At 44.5% G+C, this 15,693-nt stretch overlaps 1 protein-coding gene and 1 pseudogene across 1 annotated transcript in view; both read right to left on the bottom strand.

The window, feature by feature from the left end:
* Positions 1-15,693, bottom strand: part of RGSL1 (regulator of G protein signaling like 1) — an 88,700-nt gene that overhangs the window by 47,671 nt on the left and 25,336 nt on the right. The gene's annotated exons all lie outside the window — the stretch shown is intronic.
* On the bottom strand, positions 3,341-4,099 carry LOC109449451 (transmembrane epididymal protein 1-like; annotated as a pseudogene).

Here is a 15,693-nt window from a genome sequence, read left to right as displayed (position 1 = left end):
TCTATTTATCTATTATATGTACTATACATAGGTATAATATAGCTCTATATATGTGTCTGTGTATATAGATCTATAAATATAATCTGTATCTATCAATTGAATCCTGTACTTATTCATGTGTACACATCTAAGTTGAACAGGAAACAAACAGACCTTCATTATGTTTACTGGATGCTTGGGCAATACTTGCTTCTGTATTTTTCTGCCCTCCTCGTCATCCCTCCTCCATTTCTATTAAATTAATACGTAGTTCAATATCAAATAGAGAGCAAGTGCCTTTTTCATGGCTCATGTTGAGATGGTGCCCTCTGGTGGATAATAGTGAAGATTACACCTTTCTCTCCAAAACTCTACGTGGTTTTTTTAGTTTTTGTTTCCCCCCCAGTTTATCTTCAGCTGCTTTTACATTTCAAAGTTTAGGATTGCTATCAGAGTGCTCATCCATACTGTGAAGTAGGAATACGGAAAGGGCCGTGTCATCTAAACAGCAAGCCTGTCCAAGGCCTCAGTAATAATCCTTTGTGGCTGTGTAGGCCCCTGTTAATATTTATTAATTTACCTGAAAGATGCATGTTGTGAGGTATAATACTACCTGGAGGCATTAATTTACTACAAGACTGAGTTCATTAGTATCTAACAGAACCTCAAAAGTACTCTGAAATGGGACAGATCTGTCAGAGCAGCTTTGGTAACTTCCATTTTTACCTTTGGTAGAGAGAGAATATCTTGAAATGTTAATATTTGGCTTTGTTTTCCTGCCCTTGCATAAAACGTCCTCTAATTAATGAAAGATATTGCCCCCAGATGCAAAAAAATTATCAATTTTTAGGTTAAAAGAATAAAAAATATGTTCTTAGTATCAAAGAGGAGGCCTGAGTGAAGTAGAAAAACAGTTTTGCCATAGCGCTAAAAAAGGATGTAGGAAAAAAACAGATTCCCTACCACCCCAACTTCAGGACAATAGAGGAGGTTCAACTAGTCTACAGGAAGGGGGAGTTGCAAGGCGGGGCAAGGCCTGGGAAGATCTCCAAGGTTGTGGGGGAGAAACAAGGAGATGGGACCCAGAAGGGACAACCAGGAACAGAGTAGAACCTGCAGGGGAAACCGCTGAGTTCTTCTGGTCACCAGGACCAAGGTGAAGCACAGATGTTAAACTAAGGGTCTGAACTCCACAGGCTTGGAGGCCCCAGCTTCCCAAGGTTGGCAGACAAGGTACATACTGTGCATGCGAGGGCCGAGCAGCTCAAGGTAGGTAGGGACCAGAAGCAGGGCAAGTGTCTGAGTCACAGGGGTGGGCTCTTGTGGGTACCTGGAATCTCCTAATTCCAAGCCCTTACCTACACAAATAAACACATTCCCACTGAAGGCAGAGCTGGAGACATCTGGACTACGTTGCAAGGGAAGGGCCAGGAAGGCTGGCCAGGGTTTCTTCCAATAAGAGATAACTGGGAGCCTTGATTGCTGGAGAATCCTGGGACCCCATCAGGCAGCAAGTCCAAATGGGGACTGAATGCCACTATTTTACAGCTGCGACCTCAGAACGATTTTCAATGGGTGGGCTCCCTCCACACTAGAAGCTCTGCAGATGATTAGGGGCCTGAGGAATATTTCATTTCCATCCCAGAGACCACAGCTCATCTCCAGGGAAGAGCAGCATTGCTATCTGATTGCCTCACTGCTACAAAGCGTAAGCCTTCCATGGAGCGTTGCCTGCTGGTCACACACTGGACGCCCACCACATGCATGGCACCCCACGTTCTGAGACATGGCTGAGCCCCATCTAAATGACACGGGGAAGCACCTCTTGCCTTTGCAATAACTCAGAACGCTCACCAGCCCCCCAAACCAGAGGGTAGAGGCCCCAGACAATAATTCACCCCTCCTGCACTTAACTCTTGAACCAGAAAACTAACAAGGAAGAGTCGGGCCTGAATCAAAGGAAGAGGGATACATAGAGTTCTCCGAAGAAACAGACGCAAGAGGAGAACTAGAGGGATGATGATCTTCTAGAATTCCTGCCCCAGCCTATCTCTGTCCTAAGCCCAGATATTTCAGCCGTGACCAGGAGTAAGGGAAGCCTGTCAGATTTCCCATCTCCTGGGGGCAGCAGGGAGAGAAGCAGAATGGGTAACAAAGACCTTCTTTTGCAAGTCCCCCACAATTTAACTCCACTCCAGAATTCTACCTCCCTTGACACCCAGCTATAGCATTACGTGACATAGCAAAATGTCCAGCTACTTTAAGCCAGCTTCCTATCCTTTTTGACTTTTAGATTATCATCTATACACCAACCTGAAGGGGTAGTTGTATGAATAAAAAGAAAGTATATGGAATAAACAAGCCATTGGATTTTATTATACATGAGAACTGGAAAGAGTCCGGGTGAGATTACTACTTAGAAATTGATTGAGGTGTGTACAGAGCAACGGGCTGAGCTACCCAGATAGAAGAACGTGACAGGCTGTACCCGGGGACTCAGAGACAGACATTCTGGAAGCAGATGAGCCCTTTTGAGCCCCATTATGTGCAGGGTGTTGCTCTGTTCTAGTGGCCCCTGCAGAGGAAATTGTCTCTAGGGATCGTGGTGATGCTATCACCGTATCACACGGGTCCAAACTCATCAAAAGGTGTACATTAAATATGTGCAATGTTTTGTATATTAAATGTACCTCAATAAAGCGGGGAAAAAAGGATCTGACTTGTCTTTGGATAAATCATAAAATAACCAACAGAAAGAACTCAGTCACTGTTCTATGAGTCCCATATATTCAAAATAGCAGCTCAGGTTTAGGATGAGTATTGAAGAGACCTAGAAAGAGCAAGGAGGAGGGGCTGGTGGTTGCGACAGGTAAATCATCGGGATGCACTAAAGCATGCAAACGTGTGTGATGTACTAAACGTGATTAGTTGGTACTCCATGGTGCATGAGGGGTATTTATAAAGACCCCAAGGTGCGATATAGTACATTGAGTTTACATTCTCCTGGAGGGAAGTCAGCAGTGCAGAGAGGAGCTGGGTGAGCAGATTGCCTTGGCTGGAGTTGAGGAGCGTGAGGGAGGGAGGGAAATACCTGGGGAGCTGAGAGTGAAGGTCATAGTCACACGCCTCTTGTGTGTCATTCAGCTTTCCTCTGCACTCTGCTCCACACATGACACTGAGAGAAGCCAGAAGGGGAGAGGGGGACATGCCTGCCCCAGCAGAGGCTGCTGTTTCAGGTGGGACCTCTGAAGGAAAGTCGCCCGCTCCTCCTCTGACTGCTCCACCTCCCTTGATTTCTCCACCAGCTGTTCCCGAATGTGCAGGTGACAGGGACCCTTCCGGGCTCACTCAGGTTCAGACATCAACAAATGTAACAATACCACAGAAAGGAGAAGCCATAGATCCATACCATCAACATGGCAATGAAAGCCACATGCCAGCAGAAGAAGGTGGTGACAAACATAATGTCATTTTTGTCATCATCCATCCACTTATGGCCCGAGATAGGTTTGTACAGCATAAAGCCTGTCTGTATCAGCCAGGAGCCTATTGTCATATAACAAAAGGCCTTCATCACACCAAGCTATGGTGTGTCGGGAGCCCACGGCTCTGCAGTGACCACCAGTGTCAGCAGGAAGATGGCCTGGCTGAGCAGGAGGTGAGACTGCAGTTCCACGCCTTCTGAGTCCTGTACGTGAGACACCATCAGGGTGAGAAGCAGAAACATGCCCAAGGCTTGGGCGCCTCGCTCCAGAGCTGCACACCTCCGGGACAGCAGGTTCTGGCTCACCACATCCACACACCCACTCAGGAAGATGGTCACGTAGAGAGTGAGATGCTGCCACTGTTTGCGGTACCAAAAGTTTCTCTGATGGTATATCTTGCTAATAAGCACTAACTGTCCATGAATGGCATACAGCTCTTGGGCTACCAAAACGCAGGCGCTCAGTATCTTCACCAACCCAACATAGTGTATTTGCCTCAGCCTGGCCCAGGTATGGTGTGGTCGGGACTGGACGGGGCAGTTGCAGATCAAGGCCCTAAAAACGAGTTGTGTGTGATAAAGTCCGTAGAAGAAGAAAGACAGGCCTGGGTACAGATGACCCTCAAAGCCTCCCATGGAACTGAAGGTAGGTCTGCCCAAAGGTGGAGGCAAGAGGCCTGGAATGGTTACCTCAGGCTCTAGATGTGGAGAGCGCTTCCTGAAGCCGACTTATATCCTCTATCCAGCTCACAGCATCCACATAGAGAAGAGAAATGGTTTTGGAGGAAACCCAAACTTATGGTGGGGTGGGTGTCATGGTTTCCGTTCTGGTCTTCGGCTCTGCTTCATTGATAACTAACCAACTGTTACCAAATAATGAAATATTCTCCAGCACAATGCCTGGGCATCTGCCATCCTCACAGACTATGCTGCAGGCCCCCCTTCCTCTCCTCCCACTCGTCCTTGACAACAATGCTACCTTTCTTACTTCCCTCCCAAATTCACAGAACATAAGGAAGAAATCGGAGAAAGCATGGAGAACACACAGGGTAGGGTGCCTCCCTGACGATTCCTCACATATAACCTCATACAAACACAAGGTACAAATGTATTCGCCTGGGTATAAACAGGCTTAAGAGCCACAAGTAAACAAACCTACACAGTGCCCAATTTTCTGAGGATTGCCAGAAAAATGTTCACTCCTGAGAAGCCCAGATTTAACATTATTTCTGGGTGTATCGGTGAGGTTAGCACTTGAATCGATGCATTTAGTAGGTTACCCACACCAATATGAGTGGTTGCATCCAATCTATTGAGGGTCTGAATGGAACAAAAGGCATAAGAAGAAGGAATTGGACCCTCTTTCTTCTGGCCTGTCTACTGAACTGGGACACAGGTCTGCTCCTGCCCTTGCACTGGGATTTACACCATCAGCTCCCTGGTTCTTGGGTCTTTAGCCTCAGAGTGCAATGATAGCACCAGGTCTCTAGCTTGAGACAGCGGATGGTGGGGCTTCTGTGTCTCCATAATCACATGAACCATTTCCTCCTAATAGATCACATAAGTCCTACTGGTTCTGTTTATCTGAAGAACTCTGACAACTACAAACACAGCACTTCAAAAACATAATTGTAGCTCGAAAGAGAATGTCACAAAATAATAATACACTGCATGATTCCATATAGGGAAAATTCAAACACACACAAGCGAACAGCGTGAACATATATGTGGCACTACAAACAAAACTCAGGAAAATGGTGACCTTTGAGAGGGGAAGGACAGATCTGAGAGGGACTCACAAGACATTGAAAATAATGACAATGTTTTTTCTGTTCTTACAGTTGGTGGGGAGCACAGGAAGAAGTGTTGATTGTATACCAACTCTGTATAGTTTACATGCATTCTATAAATGTTATTTTGTATCTACTCAACATTAAGTTGTTAAGAAATAAGAAATAAAGAAATAAGAAGAGGAAGCGGAAGTGTTGCGTGGGTGAGTGAGACAATATCTGACAAGTGTACTTTGGAGTAAGAAGGTGGAAAGGCAGCTGATTGCAAAGGGGCTCCCCCAAATGCCACAATGAGTTGTGCTTTAAGACATCAACACTGTATATATCATTCTACAACTGGCTTTTTTTCACTCAGTCAGAGAATGTGTTGGAGACAGACCCATTTTGTTACATAGAGGAGCTGCTCACTCCTTTTAATGTTCTATACTTTATCGATGGACATGTTGGTGCATCTGACTTTTTGAAACCAACAATGCCAAACAAATATTCTTCTTTAGGGTAGGCAACCATACATGACATTTCTGAGTCATAAGACTATTCCTTTTTTTTTTTTTTTAGTTTTAATAGATAGTAGATATAATAGATATCCCTTTTTTAAGAATAATAGATATTCTTTTTTTAAGTTTACAGATAGTGATAAATCTCCCTTCCAGATGGTGATACCGATTTTCACTCATCCCCACAGCCTGTGAACCAACTAGGTCTCTGGACTCCCCTTCCCTACCCACTGCCCTTGTCCAGGAATCACCAACTTGCATCGCTGTAACATCTCTTAACTGGGTTCCAATCCTCAACTATTCCTATCCACACTGCCGCCGATAGAGAGCGAATCAATTCTCTAGTGGCATCCCATTGCCCTTAGATGCCTCTTGCTTTGGCTCAACCTCATTTCCAGTCCCTTCCCACATGTACCATTGTCTCCAGACACATCAGAAGCTTCCAGTTTGGTCTGCGATGGTCTTCCTGTTCCACGTTCTTTCTCTATCTGGGAAACTCATTTCTCCTTCAAGGCTCAGCTCAAGCACTGCCTCCTTCCAAAGATGTGCAACTTATATACATCTTGATTGTCACACTTGTCACCCTGTTTCACCATTCTTTAGTTTACTGAGAAGTCTTTGAAGTTGGAGACCATACCCTGTATTCTTTGTCTCTTTAGAATCTAGCCCCAGGCCGAGAGATGCTCAATGAATGATTGATGGGTGAATGAATACATAAATGGACTATCAAATGAATGTGTGGTCTCTATCCTATCACATTCTATCCTCTATCCTTTATAATCTAGTTATGAAGACAGAACAGACACATACAAATGATGCAAGGTCACTAATGCTAAGAGCTAAAGTTAAATGAGGGGAACAAATGATCAGAGCTATGCAGTTAGAGAATTTTATCTTTGACTCCTTTGTCCTTGGACACAGGAGAGGAAGAATGAAAGGACGGGGATGACTTGGCATCATGTAACTTCTCAGCCAGAGAGACACAGATTCCTTTGCATAAACCGGTGTTTCTCAATCCCTTTCTAGTTTCTGTCCTCCCTAAGAAACTTTTTCAGCATGTGTTGTTCCCTTATTACCTTCCCCCGTGAAAATTTAACACCATAGATATACTGCCCTTTGGAGGGCCACAAACCATTGTAATATCTAAAATCACATTTTTTTTCACCCTCTTGGGGGTGAAATTGTCCCCATTGAGGCACATGGTGTAAAACCAAGGGCAGAGCGTCATACTGGCAAACAGCTTGGTGATGCAGCACAGAGCTTATCTTCAAAGAATGTCTGTCTTTTAATAATCGGCAAAAAGGATTCATTAGTGTGGGGTAGACTAGACGGCATCAAAGATTCTACCAAATTCTGCATGTGCGGCCGTCAGACCCCACAGAGCTCATGGGGGAAAGTCCTGGAACTTAATTTAATTAAACTAAGGAGGAAACTCATATTCTATTAGAGGCATTGAGTGAAAATTGCTTTCCTCTTAGTCCTCTCCAGCCAATAACAGGGGGTGACAACTGTGTAAGAGCAGGAAGTGTCATTTAAAAGGATGAAAGAGATGGACATATTTCTGGTTTGGGGACTCATAGTCAAAAATAGATGGAATGCACATCAGAAGAGTCTGCTTGCCCAAATGTGACGGAAGCAAGGAGCTCCCCCTATTGGGCCAGACATACCACTATAGGGTTGTCCACCTAGGATAGGGAAGGAGCAGGTGTTAAACAATGTTCCCTGACCTGCAAGGAAGGCCTCCTCCACCAGAGGCCACCCTCCTGGTACCACTGTGGCCACTTGGCCACGCACTGGCTCACCCCGAGGGACAGGGCCTGTGAGCACAGGTCCCAACAGTAAGGTATGTACCTTACTACTCCTCATTATTATCTCAGGAGAGCTTTTCAAAATGACACAGCACTAAGTTTTGACCCTGACCCTACTGAATAAAGTCTCTGGGTTGCGGCCCAGGAATCTGCATTTTGAATCATACTTGTCTCCCACCACTGGTGATTCCAGTGCAAGCCATCCTTCACCTGACGCTTGCAAACTCCTGCACTAGACTAGGAAACACCACCCTGGTCATTAGGCCACCCCTGGACACCATCTTCCTGCCCTCACCAGGAGTTTCACCACAGATTCACCCAGGAATATGGGGCGACATTTTTATAAAAGCAGAAAGGACCCAGAAATGTTTACCAAGAGAGGCTGGCATGCAGGAAGAGGGCAGGGGAGGGAGAAGACTAAGAGGGATGAATAGCGGAGGGAGAGGGAAGGAAAGAAAGGTAAAAGAGAAAAGAGATTGAGAAGCCTGAGAGAACATAGAAAACTCAGCAGAAAGAAGATAAAGCAACCCAGACCCGGTGAAGGCAGAGGAAGGAAAGGGAAAAGCCAGGGAGCCCAATAAGTAAAACATCCACCTTGTCTGGTCCCCAAGAGACATTGTCAGTCAGTGACTAAAAAAATGAGGCGTCTGGCCTGTGTTTGAAACCTAGTTTGGCCATTTGCTAGGTGGATGTTCGAGGACAAGGCGTTCATCTTCTCTAAGATTCATTCTCCTCCTGGGTAAATGTGGAGTTGTGGGGGTTTTAACTCAACGAATGTGTACGAATATTCACCACCTACAATCAGCCAGACACTGTCCTACAAGCTGGCATTAAAAAGATGAGTAAGACGTGGCAACTACCCGTAAGCGACTCAAAAGCAGTACCTTGCACTCAAAGTGTGGCCCGCAGGCCAAGAGCGTCAGCATCTCCTGGGAGCTTGTTAGAAATGCAGACTCCCATGCGGGACCATCTGAATCTGAATCTCTGGTTTACTAAGTAATATAATCTGGTTTACTAAGATCTCCAGGTGATTTGTATGCATTTCAAGTTTGAGAAGCACTGATCTAGTAGGAAAGACCCAACTAAAGCCATCTCGAATTAAATGTTATGATGACTTAATAGACCAAGTATGGTGGGAACAGAGAAAAGGGTGTGGTTAATTCTGATGGGGGGGCTAAACATTTGCACTGAAATTTAAACTGCACTGGCCAACAATTTTGGGTTGTTGAGATGAGAATAGCTAGGAGCATCCAGGTGTGGAAAATAACCCGGACAAAGCTGTGAGTGTGTATGACGTGCAGGTGGGGTGAGAGGAAGGGAGGGAAGGCCATGTGCGGAGCCAGACTGGGACAGACTGGAGTTCCCAAATCTCTCCCTGGGATGGACGGAGCCAGGGCCGCTCAAACTAGGTCCTACGCTCTCCTTTGCACTGGCCCCCTTGGGGAGTCCCCCACTACCCTTGTGACAGGCCCTCCACGCGAATTGCTAATCAGTGTGTGGACATGGAGAGGCCGCTTTCCAACTCCTGGCCTTTAGTGGCCCTTCAGAGATGAGGGGCTGATGTTTGCAGCCAACAAAGGGTGCCGAGTCTCAGGTCTCATGCCAGGCCACCCGGTCCCTGGCAGCAGCTCGGCAGAATGACCTTGCAAGGAAGGAGGAACAGATTCGCATGGATTCCCATGGATTCCCAGCAGCCCAAACAGCCTCTGGGGAGAGGGCTTCCCCCTACTCAGGTTATAAGGGAAGTTGACTCTGGAGAAAGTCGAGAGCGTGATGACAAATAAAGGAAAGGGATGGAGGCAGGAGGCTGGCGCCTGCATTGCACGCCTGGCCTGGTCTCTAGCTCTGGGACCACGAGGAAGTCTCTGGGCCTCAGTTGTGAAATGAAGATGCACCAGATGATTCTCAGGTCCTTTCCAGCTCCGATAGCCTGGGATTCTGGTACCTTCCAGTTTTAGAAAGGTCTGCCATTTTCCCCTTTTTCAAACTACTTAGGTTAGAGTCTCTTGGCATTCACCTTCCAATAACAAAATGAAACATTTTTTCTTGGGGACACAGTCTCCACCCAAATCACAAGGGCATCTGGGTTAGATTGTCCATTAGGGGTTACATTTAGGGAATATGTATACATATATATATATATAAATTATGAAATCAATATTTAATATCTACTATGCATTTTGCTTGACAAGTGAGTTGGGCACCAAAGAAGCAGAAGGTTGGGTTCTGGCCAAAAATGTTCTCATATATATTTGGAGAAATATGACACATATTAGTAAAGAAGAAAGTCATGTATAATTCCATAATAAAGTGTCCTATTAACGGTAATTGTTAACATTTCACAGTGTTTAAACGCTTTATAGGAATTGCCTCATTTATTCCACATAAATCTATCAGGTAATAAATCATTTAGGATGTTTTGGGCTGCAAATAGAAAACTGATTCCACTGGCTTAGCAGTAAGAAATGTATTCTCTCACTTCACAAGAACTCCAGAGGTAGCGCAGCCCCAGAGCTGGTTAATACAGAGCTTGAATGAAGTCATCAAGAATCCAGATTATTTCTAGTTTTCCTCTCTGTCCTTCTTGTTGGCCTTGCCCTCAGATGAGCAACCAGTATGGTTTCAAGATGCTGCCACACTTCCGGATACATCTTATTTATTTTAGCCCTCCCCTCCAGCTTCCGAGGGGAAACTCCAGTCTCTGGTGCTGCAGCTCAGTGAGGTAAAGAGACTGCCACAGCCGAATTCCTGCTCAAACCAGCAGAGGCTTTAGGCGGAGGGCCACTCTAAGCCACCACACTCAATCTGTGCGACCTCAGACACCAGTGCTCCTTGCATTGGTCCCAGGACGTTTTCCCTCCCATTCAATCCTATCAGACCCCTGCTGTCCCCTCTGAGGTCCTGCTCAAGAGTGATTGCATCTACTCCCAGCCAAACCCGAGTCTCATGCTCGTCCCAATCCCTGGGATTTGCTCCCGGGCTGCTCTATCCTGGTCCCTTCTGCTTCAATAGTTGGAGCATCATCAGAAAGGATCTGCATGTATAGAGCAAAAAGAGAGCTGCCCACCCTCCTGAAAGACCAGGAGGATGCAAACTTCAGGAACCAAAGGCCTATTTGCCACCCTGGCAGTGTTGTTAGGACAATACCTTTCATTCCCAGTCAGACCCACCTCCTTACAGGCCACGTTGAATTTCTATGACTCCCCATGTGTGGCTGGCACTATAACATTTCCATGGTGGAGCAGAGGAAGCAAGGCTCTATCACCTATGGAAACATACCTGGTGTCTCCATCATCCCAGCCAGCAGCTGATGACCTAATAGAAAGCGCCAGTTATGAGTGTGCATAGAGCCCAAAGTGACCAGTTAACAAACATTTTCTTTGCTGCTCATTGCCTCTAGCTATGCACCTGCCCAATTTCTCTACGAAAAGCCCCAGGATCACAAAGGCTATTGAGTCATAATCTAATAAGCTACAGAATTCAGAAACGATTGCAATCTCCTGTTAGAGCTTTCTGAATAACTTGGACCATGTGACACAAACAGGATTACCAAAGAATGGACAATAATCTGGGGCTAAGAGGGGCTTAACGAGCTGAACTGTCACATTCCAGCCGGAACAAATTGCTGCTTCTCTCCCATAGTTCTCCATTCACACCACCATTTACTGATGAGCCAGAATGATTACATTTATACACACTAAAGGCAGTAATAATAAACATTTTTCTTGTACAACAAACTCTATAGCAAGGGAACCCTCACAACAAACCTCATCTCCACTTGACAGAGAAGTAATGGAGGTTCGGGGACTTGTCAAAGGTCACATAGCCAGGAGATGAAAGGGCAGGATTCAAACCCAGGTCCAGCTGGGCCAAAGCTGGTGCTTGCCCTCTCGGCCCCACCCTCACCACTCTTTTCCCTGGGTACCCAGAATGCGCCAACCGTGCCTGGTCAGAATCTCAATACCATATGTGACAAGATGAATCACACCAACTCTAAAATTATCCAGCCAGGTCACTGTTTTGTCACTCTGATTCATGGAAATGGGAGAGGGGTGTTTAAGGCTTCAAGGCCCTTGCCTGACAAGCCAGCCTGCTGCTAACAGCCAGCTGAGGGAGCAGTACCTACCTGGCTTTCTGCAGAAACAGCCTTTTCAAGCCAGCGTCCAGGGCACTCACTCAGGAGGGCCCCCTTCTCCTCACCTCCTTAAACCCCTCACGTGAGTTCTGATTTCCCATTAATCTTTGTCCCTCAAATTTTGTTGCGATGATTGTCCTAAGTCAGGGAAGAAACTGAAGGTTGGAGTTAGTATAAAAACATATGCTTCTCATTAGATTGTCTGGAGCGTGAGCTGTAACCAGCCCAACTTCAACACTTGGCACAGAAGCACAGCACATAGCTTGAAAAATACAATTCATGCTACGTTCCCAATAAGTTCTGCCGGCTCAAGATTTCTGGCTCCCTATTGAGTCATCAGGCCCAAAATAAATGCCACGGTCTGGCACTCGAGGTCTTCTGTCAGCCTTGTCTCTCTATTCAAGCCTGGCTTCTCCCCCAAAAGCTCCCAAGCTTGGCGGGCAGGCCGCCCCTCCCCCATCTTTGTGCCCTGGTTCTTGCCTGAAACACCCTCTCACCTGAGTGTTCCTGCTCTAACTCCATCATTTATGACTCAAAAAAGACTCCAAGAAGCCCTTCCTACACCGTCCCTGAAGTGGTCTCCCTAATAAGACAAGTGTCCATCGGATAACCCTACAAAATCTTTCCAACATTATTGATGATATGCGCCAAAATGTCTTTCGTATCCTCGTGGCCATCTTGTGGTTACCGATTGTGCTTTCTAATCCCCTCACCTTCTCCCTCATCCCCACCCTCCTCCCACCTAGCAACCTTCAGTTTTGTCTCTATATCTCTGAGACTGTTTCTGATTTACACCTGAAGCTGAAGCTGAATAATAATGAATGCCAACTATAATTTTATATATATATATATATATATATATATATATATATATATATATATATATATATAAATGGCCACAGTATGTGGAGCACAGCATAACGAATAGAGTCAATGCAATTCTAACAGTTACCCTGTTTCCCTGAAAGTAAGACCTAGCCGGACCATCAGCTCTAATGCATCTTTTGGAGCAAAAATTCATATAAGACCTGGTCTTATTTTACTATAATATAAGACCAGAATATAATATAATATAATATAATATAATATAATATAATATAATATAATATAATATAATATAAATACCGAGTCTTATATTAATTTTTGCTCCAAAAGACGCATTAGAGCTGATGGTTCGGCTAGGTCTCATTTTCGGGGAAACACAGTATACACAATGTCAGAGGGGTAGCAGATTGTGTGAGGGGGATTATCCCTTTGTGAGAGGTAGTACATTGTTTTGTACACCTGAAACGAATAATAATTTCAATAAATAAATAAATAAGTTTATTTAAAAAAACAGAAGCCCTTCCTGACCAGCCCCGACGCCTACGTTTCTTCTGTATTCCGTAGACCAGCATTTACTGAGCACCCTCCATGAGTCACCAAGCCCTTCTTTGGCCAACATTTATTGAGCCCTTTCTATGGGCTTGGCATCCGTTTTCAGTGATTTGCATGTCACCCTATTGTTCTGCTCCCCCTGTGGGATATCTTCTCAAAAGAGTTGTTGATGCTCATGTTGCAATTCCTTGTCCTTTCATGCTCTTTTGAGCCAACTTCAAAGAGACTCTTGTCCCCACCTTTTGACTGAACCTTTTCTTTTTTCAAGGTCATTAATGACTTATCTCTGTGCTGCTGAATCAAACGGTCAATTTCCAATCCTCTTCTTCATTGACATTTCAACAGTACTTGGTATAAACATCTGACTATATCATATTTTCTTATAATGAGTAAATTGCATTTAAGATAAGTTAGGTAATTACAAAAAAGGTTGTAGAATTTGACCTTATGAAATAAAGGCTGAAAAAATACACACACATGCACACACACACACACACACACACACACACACATACACAATCACTATAATTGTGTCAGCTACAACTATAGTCTGATTTAAGTGCGGCAATTCAAACAACTGGTACTGTTGCTAACAATATAATCCCCCCCAGATGGTGAGTAATTTTTCATAGAATTCTGAGCATAGCACAGTACAATGTTCCTTTGATTTAAATGATTAAATATTAAGTGTATATTGTGCTTAATATACACTTAACTAAGTGCATATTATGCTGAACTAAAAGTATTTTGTAAAGCAGCAATAGTCTAGGCTCAAATAATTCAAATAATGTTAATTTGCTTTTTCATTGAAGTGAATGCCAGATGGGACATTAAAAGTTGTATGGGACATGAGATAATTCTTTTTATGTGAGACTGTCCCATACCTTGCAGCATATCTAATATCCCTGGCTCCTGCCTATGAAATGACAGTAGCACCCAATCACTGTAAAACCATAAATGCCCTTTAATTTTCCACAGTGCTCCTTAGGGGGTGATAGATAGCATGTGGGGAAACAATTCTCCGTGGCCTCTTGCATTTCTGCCCTGCTCATGAGCTGAGATGCTGACTGGCTTTATTCTGGAATCTTTTCAAGTATGTTTATGTAGCAAACAGCTTGCAATGCAGAGATAGTGTTCCCTTCAGAATAAAGGGTTGGCATGCTTATTGCCCATTACAAAAGACTCAGGTTTCCTCAGCTTAGGGTTCCTTTCCTGTCATGTAACCACTGCGTGTGCAGGCATCTCCAGCCTGCTCCACATTGCCCTGGGGAACTGTGACTCAGAGAACTATGGCAGGAAAAGGCAGGTAGTCTGGCTACTGCTATACTGCTGTGAATAATAAAGGCCTCTGTCTATGACCCCAGAGTCTCACGTCTTCTGCCAGCATCCATGAGGCTGCAGTAGGTGACTTGTTAGCTTGTAAATAGCGTAAAACTCAGATCCCTCACAGTTCTTGACAACCACTAAAACTATATGCTCACTCCCAAGTCTATATTCAAGTCTTAACCTCTCTCCTCAATCCCCAGACATGTATAACCAATTGCCATCCATACTCAAATGTCAAATAGGCATTTCAAACTTTAAAAAGTGCCCCAAAGAATCCCCTGGCCTTCCCCCCACATCCTTTTCCTCCTGAAGCCTTTGCCATCTCATTAAAATGGAAACTCCTTTTTCCAGTTCCTCAGGCTAAAAATCTTGGTGTTATTTTTGATCCCTCTCTTTCTCTCAGACCACACATCTCATGGATCCCTCAATCCTTGTGACACTACCTTCAAAAAACAAAAAAACACACAACCTCTGTCCACTTCTCACCATCTTCACCTCTCTCATCCTGCTCCACACCATCATTAAGCCCCATCTGCATAACTGCCATGGTTTTAACTGGTCTCTTCCCCAGATATCTGCATGACTCACCAACTCACTTCACTTCTTTCAGGTCTCAGTTTAAATGTCACCACAATAACACAGACCTTCACTGATGACACTATCGAAAAGAGCAACCCCTCACAGCCCAGGCATATCTTATTTCCCTTTCTCTGCTTTATTTTTCTCTCTAGTCTTTACCAGCATCTAACATATACACACATTGCTTGCTTACTTTTGTTACCTATGTCTTCCCACTAAATGTAATCATGTGTTGAATCAATCAATCGAGATAATCTTCACAACATGCCCCCATAATTCCAGAAGTAAAATATGAAATAGTTTCTAGAACTCAACTGCTCATAACCTGTGTGGAGGGACAGGATTAAATGCCATGAAACAACTAACAAACAAAACTTGAAACCAGGCCCCCTGGGTTCAGATCCTAGTTATATCATTGGCTAGACCAGTACTCCTTGGTAAGATAAAAACACTGATCCATAGTTATTTCATCTGTTAAACAAGTATTAAGAGCACATTCACCGCCTATTTCATGGGTTATGGTAACTGTCAAGTGAAGTATCCAAAAGAGCTTTGCAAACGGTAAAGCATTGTGAGAATTTAAGTTGTATAATTTTTATCTTTAAAACATACTGCATTTTTAAATTTCCACTGCCATAGCCACAGCCTATATGATCTTGATCTCCAGGCATACCTGTACGTTCTTGTATACCTGTCTGGTCTCAAGCAGTCTGTCTGA

Source organism: Rhinolophus sinicus, chromosome 11 (genome assembly GCF_057876585.1).
Source record: "Rhinolophus sinicus isolate RSI-liver-muscle chromosome 11, RSI-T2T, whole genome shotgun sequence".
NCBI classification, from domain to species: domain Eukaryota; kingdom Metazoa; phylum Chordata; class Mammalia; order Chiroptera; family Rhinolophidae; genus Rhinolophus; species Rhinolophus sinicus.
Note: the sequence above shows the minus strand (reverse complement) of the source record. Positions and strands in the feature narration are given on the sequence as shown.